The 6922-nt window shown below is 43.5% G+C and overlaps 1 long non-coding RNA gene across 2 annotated transcripts; it reads left to right on the top strand.

Moving 5' to 3' along the window:
* The first annotated feature begins 271 nt into the window (after positions 1-271).
* On the top strand, positions 272-2626 carry LOC134468510 (uncharacterized). 2 transcript variants are annotated; one of them, XR_010038821.1, is made up of 4 exons: positions 272-350; positions 1059-1157; positions 1475-1611; positions 2162-2626. It is a non-coding gene; the product is annotated as an uncharacterized LOC134468510 (long non-coding RNA). The 2 variants fall into 2 exon arrangements; XR_010038820.1 differs by having other exon boundaries at positions 296-1157.
* Positions 2627-6922: the final 4296 nt, after the last annotated feature.

Genomic DNA, 6922 nt, shown 5'->3' with positions numbered 1-6922 from the left:
TTAAGAAGGACGTTTTCGCCGTGTTACCGACAGGCTATGGCAAAAGTCTTATCTACCAGTTAACTCCACTGGTAGCCGAAATGATATGGCTCTTTGAAACCCCGATGGTAGTACCGGTAGTCGTCTCGCCCTTGTTAGCCCTAATGGTAGACCAGGCGAAGGAGGCGAGCAATTTTGGACTCACTGCCATGCAACTGGGCGTCGATAACCCAGGCAACATCAAAATGTGTCGTCAGTGTCAGTTGGCATTCGGAGCAGTCCGGAGGCATGGCTTTTGCTGAACAAGTGGCGCGACGTGTTGTCTTCCAAGACAAGGTCCTCGGAGTGGACGAGGTTCACCTCATATAATGGTAAGTGGCATGCTCTTAACAACGTCAGGGTGTGTGTAAAGTATATTCCTAAAAGATGACGGTAATGATTTGGTAAACGCTTCACCCTGTTGCCATTGTAACAGATGGACTGTCGCCCCGGACGTCTCCCTTTTTAATCTCAGTTTACAGTCTTTAATGTTGACTATCTAAACAAAGTCTGTGGTCGTAAGATTGAAGTTTACATGGACGTTGTGCGAGATGAACGTGGGGCTGATTGACTGGGGATGACAGATAAACGGCTGTGTACGGCGGCTAGAGGAGACACATGCTGCGTCTTAAGTTAAATTTTACACTTTGGAAATTAGTACACTGCACTTCGACGAGACCAGCATCGCGTCGCACTAAAATAACATCGATGTTATGGAGCTAATAGTGCCATACCGGTGGAGTGATCTACACTAGAATCACACTGATACCGTGTATTCAGACAGTTAATACACCGAGTAAACCAACGAAAACACTTCTGAGACTCATTCTTGTGCGTGATTGTATTCTCAAACACTTCAGTGCGGTGAGCATTCCGAGAAACCATCCCCAGTCAATCGAGCCCCACGATGATCTCTCACAACGCACTTGCTCAATTATGTTGAATTAATTGTTCCGTTGATGTGGAAATAACACTAAGAAGCTAGTTTATATGGACTTAATTGCTTTGTGATTGAAGAATAACGTACTGATTTTCCACAGGGGGAAACGTGACAAAGGGAAGGCCTTCAGGTATTGTTTTGGCAAGCTAGGAGAACACATCTGACAGACAAAAAGGTTTCATCAAAGACACACAGACAGGTAAGCTAGTTCTATCATCTGTGCAAAGATGTCTTGGTTGTACTTTATCATAGCCAAATGTTGTGTTTGAGTTAAGGACTGTTCCCCACCCCATCTGAGTTATTGAGGGGGGTCTGTGTTAACAATATCCAGCAGTCTATTAGGCCTACAATCTGTTGTCACAAGTTAACACACTGATTGTAATAGGTAGTGTGAATGTTAATGAGGATCATGTCTGTGTGCTTGATCTTAACAATATGCAACTGTACCAGTTCACCAGCGAAAATATAGGCTACTGTTTGTCTGCCAGCTACATTCTTTTTTTTCTTTTGTGCAAGCTCCTGAAGTAAAGGACCTACACAGGACCTTCATATCAAGGACATTGACTGTGTGGATCTCGAGGTGCAGTTACCCAAAAGTTGCTACCCACGGAATACCAGGTTTTGAGGGATCCTGCCAGAGCAGAGAATCAACAGTAAGTCATATCTTAACTTCACACAAATACACATACAAGGGTGTGCCCAACACACATGTACTTTATAATATATTATTTTCTAAGTAATGAGACAAATTGAGGAATACATATTGGCCTGGTTCAGTCAAGTGGAGTTGTTGTCTGTTTCAAGCTACAGGTGTTTGCAAGGCAATTTATTATTTGTCGAAATAAAGGCAAATTTCATACATGTGTGTGACCATTCATCTTGCCACCTGTATTATTTTGTTGTAGGAAGGCAGAAGTCTTATGGCAGTGTGATGCTACAGTAATGCTTACAGTAATTTAAAGAGTATAGTTTACCTTCCTTAAAGCAATGTTGGGATATATGCCTTGCTCAAGGGCACTTTAGGCATGGATGGAGGTGTATGCAGTGGTCAGAGATTTGAGTCAGCAACCCTCTGATCTTAAGACCACCTCACTAATCATTATGCCACACTGCCCACCATGTTAACAAACTACAATATCAAGCCCCCCTTTGCCGGTATTCATGACTCATGAATTTTTCTGTTTGATTTGTTGTTATTGACAGGATACATTGAAGAGGAGACTCCGACATGACCGCCGGCATCTTGTGTTATTCACCCCCACCACTTGTAATACTGAATGCCTGAATTGTTGTTTGCTGCTCAGACTTTGTCAACAGATATGGTCTTCGACATGTTACCCTTAGGTGTGGAAACAGATTGTGACAGTCCAGCAAAATGAGCCAGATAGATAGTAACACTGAAAAAGGACAACGTTGTTCCCATGGCCTCCCACTGCAGAAGACTACAGACGTTCAGTGAAGCACAAACAGCTGTTCCTCTTGTACTTAATAATTTAGTCAGCTGGATTCTAGGTGCCACTAAGGAGCCAACAGTGGATAATTTTGTCAACATTTCAATGGCATACATTAAAAGGGCAGCCTGTAATTGTTTGCCTTGCCTCCATCTTCCTTGCCACCAAGGGGTTGTAGACCGATGCCCTAGTCCTCCTGTTTAGGTACAACCATGCAGTTAGGCAGTCTATTGAAGCATATACTTATGACTGTTTGTGTTGTGTATCTAGTAATGGATATATTACCACATGAATAACTGCATATTCATTATATTGATAATTATAATGGCTTAGGAATCCAGGAAGACGGATGCCGAGGCACTCAAGGTTGCATTTTTTTATTTTACTTTTTTATTTGGCTACAATGCCTCAGCATCTGTCTTCCTGGACCAAGTTTGACAGCCCCTACACTGATGAGCACCAAGGAAAAAAGGTGAAGACCCAGAAGCACTCCAATTACCTGCTTGTGTTTGATAATGTTAGGATCCATTTATCCCACTTTAAATGCATGAATATCACTGAAAATTTGAATTGTTTCCATTTATTTAAAAAAAAAAAAAAGTATATATCATGAAAGGTAACTTACCTTGCCGTTTGAAGCACAGTTTAACAGTTGGACCACTTTGTATAGCCTATATGAACGATCATTATTGATCTTGGATATTATTGATATTGTAGGCCTATTTCTATTTGGACTAATGTCTTTGCCTTTGGCACCCTCATGCATTGTTGTTCTTCAAGATATAAATTAATCACGGTCATTCTTAACTGTTAAGAATCAATCTGTCTTCCTTAGAGAGATATATATTTTAAAAACCTTATTTTAGTACAATTTGTGGAACGCAAGAGGACTGATAGCTGTCCAAATCGGCAACGTGATTGGTTTAGCGCGGTCACGTGGTGTATCGTGTCTCCTCATTCAGCTAAGGAAAATATTCCTTCTGTAAACGTCTATACCCTTGGATGTTTTCACGATCCGAACCTCTCTGAAGTGAAACATAGTGTAGCGTTTGGTAGCCAGGGAACACACAGGATGTAGACAGAAGTGTCCGTTTAATGGAGACAGTTGGCCACAGCCACGCCACATAAAAATAATGAACAAGTACACTGCTTACCAGTAACCCAACTGTAGCACAGCTGCTACGTAGATCTCTCACAGTAAACAGAGAGAACTCCCCGCTCCCCTTATTCGAACCCCAACAGTGCCTCGCACCCACCAAACCATAGAACAGAATCATAGAACATGCGTACACAACTTAAGTAACCCCCCAGACTCGCTACAATAGCTTTGGTCAGTTCATCATCTTATGGGCATCGTGTTCGGATGCTGTGGAGCGAGAATGAACGAAAATTGAGGTGACCTGACGGCCTATAAATAGGAAGATTTCTTTCAAGTATGTTCCTCGATGCATGCGAGACGTTCGCTGAAACCGACAAAGCTGAAGTTGAACTTTGGAACAGTTTTGTATAGTGTTGTAGTACACCGGCAACTCGCATGTCTTTTTGGCAAAAGCGACATAAAGTCCGACTCCATCTCAAAACGTTAAAGTTATCCACTGTCCTGCTCACAGCTTCACTACTTCACTTGTTTACAGTCCCCTCCCTCCACCACAGATTTCTGTCGCGCTTACTACGTCACAATCAGGTGCGCTGATTGGTCAGAGCGTTGGCCTATTAGCACAGACATGGTTTGAAAGACAACGGGTTGTGCTCATCAACAATGTTCCGTTGTATCCATTCATCGGAGCCAGACTAAATTAGACATCCAATCCATTTAGGCTGGTTTATCAGGCTACCAATTTGGTCCATCCCTCGTTGAATGTGACATATCTTTTTGTCTTTTTGACAGGTACCGGATCCCGATTGTGGTCGTCTCCCTCATCATCCGTCTCTCCTCCCATTCCGTTTCCAAATCAACAAATCAAAATAATATTTCTTAATATTTCTCTCAGTCTGCTTGACGCCGCTTGAAACCAACTATGCTAACGCACTTTACTTTTAAAAAGTTAGACTTCCTACCGTATAATCCGAAATAGCCCTAATCATTAATCACAAGGGAGAGGTGCTTATGTTATTGGGACAGCCTATATTCTCACGTCAATGTAGGGCATTCTTGTATATATGTATTTATTTATGTATGCCTATTTATTTATTTATATGAATAATGTATTGATGAAATTGACCCAGGCTGAGGCTTTAGAACCAGCCTTTATCAGAATCCGAACATAAAAAGTAGACAGCCAGCTCTCGCACACCAGCCAAGGGAACTTTCACCTATTATTTGGTATTACGGTATTCCATATACCTTTGGATTCTCGCGCGGCCGGCCGCCGTTGTATTGATGACCACGATCACCTAGCAACGGCAACTGACTGCGTGCGCATTCATTCAGTGAGGCCACTCGGCCATAAGTGTCTAGCTTTGTTTATTTCAATGGGAGATAATGTGAGGAAGTAAAAAAAAAACGGGACAAAACGTGTCCCGGAAAGGTTATTCCATTTTCCTGGACAGACCACAAAAAATCGGGACAATCCCAGAAAAAACGGGACGTGTGGCAACACTATCTGCAGACCTGGCAAATATGCCTGTGCCGCACAGCATGAGCACTCCGCTGGGATCCGACCGTCGGCTCGTATAGTGTGAGGACTTGAGTCGTGAGAGGCCGGCCGCACACCGGCTCCGACAGCACTGCGGCGCACTTTTGCTTCCGACAGAATTCGGACCCCCAAACCCAATTTCACACGAACATTGCATTGATAGTCAATGGGCGGCGCCGACAAAATAGAACTTGTCTCTAATTGCTATCCGACATTGGCGCCAGTGTGCGTGGTTCTATTGAAAACAATGGAATCGAATTTTAGCTGAGCAGTGCTCAGCACTTTGTCGGAGCCGGTGTGCGGAAGCCCAGAGTCTTTTCAATCGTGAAATTCCCTCGTGCAGTGTGAGCAGGAGCTTAATACCCACGACTGAAAATATTGCAGTGTTTGCACGGCTTAAGGTAGTTATGTAGCTACTTAGATAGCTGAGGAAGGCACCAACAACATTTATCAGGTCGTGTCTAGACTCCATTGAAATATCATCACCATCATCGTCATCATGAAATGAAAGTAAAAGCCCACCTGGGAAACTCCAACTCCCATTGTAATTGTGACACAGCACTCCACAGCACAGAGTGCTCACTGCACACAACGAAATTGCATTAATGCCTCACCTGTGCAAGGTGGCAGGCCCCAATGGTGCCCCAAGGTAGCAGTGCGGCGGGACGTTACCACGCTCAGGGTGCCTCAGTCATGGAAGAGGATCGAGGAGATCATCACCATCAACAGTCACCATCATCAGTTAACATCATCACCTTCACTATCCCAACCATCACAACCATCATCATCAGTCATATAGTCACATCTACATCATCTGCATCTTGTACATTTGCTTTTCAGAGAGAGGGGGGGATAGGGGTGCTGGTTGTGATCTCTCCAAATTGGGAGTCCACTCCTCATCAGAGTCACAGTTGTCAGTCTGGGATGCTGTGGGCGTGGCTCTTAATCTTTTGGCCCCTCCCCTCTTCTTTGTGCACGCTGGGGCTTGAGACGGCAGGCAGACCTGAGAGAGGGAGGGAGATGAATGAGGAAGAAGTTGATAAAGGAAGATATGTAAAGAGAAAGAATGAGGGAAAATAGTGAAAGGAAAAAGCATTTCCTCAATAAATGTGCCACCTCAAAAATTATGTTACATTACATTACACTTAGCTGACGTTTTTTTTATATTTCAAATTACATTACTTTTAGATTAAATGAAACATTATGATTAAATTACTTCGATATCACTAATGTAAAGTCAATGTCACCAACCTGTTTTGGTTGATGCCTCCAGTTGAGATGACAGTCGTGGTGGAATTACCTCACAAGGAAGAATGATGAATGCAAATGAAGGAACTAAAGACGAGGTGCGAGCTGCTGCTGGCCATGTACTAGAACTTTCTTTACTTTTGGGTGGCCTGATAATGTTGCGAGTCACCCATGCAGTTGATTATGTTCGTGATTGTATCAGTTGAGCTGCAGGAACTAATGTGGATGTTCTCGACAACCAAAATTATTATTATAATTGCCGCATGACAGCTTTGGCTGAGCCCAGGACAAAGTCATCTAAAAGGGCCCAATGCATTCAACATACTGAGTACCCCATTCAGTTGAGCACAGTTTGGGAAACCACTTAAGGAGGCAACTCGCCAGCAGGTGGCAATGTTGTATTGCAATGTTAGCAGATGACAGTGTTACATCGTGTCACCCCTAGATGGCAGTGTTGCATTGCAATAGGCTTATAGACTCACAGTGGGTGTCTGTGAAACTCACATGGCAGACACAGACCTCCACCCTTGGACATTGTCAGAACGGGTCATGACCCGATCTTCCGTGTGTGTGTGTGTGTGTGTGTGTGTGTGTGTGTGTGCGCGCAAGTGAACAAACAGGCCTCTCTC

Source organism: Engraulis encrasicolus, chromosome 18, assembly GCF_034702125.1.
Source record: "Engraulis encrasicolus isolate BLACKSEA-1 chromosome 18, IST_EnEncr_1.0, whole genome shotgun sequence".
Lineage (NCBI taxonomy): Eukaryota > Metazoa > Chordata > Actinopteri > Clupeiformes > Engraulidae > Engraulis > Engraulis encrasicolus.
This window is presented reverse-complemented; position numbering and strand designations above follow the sequence as displayed.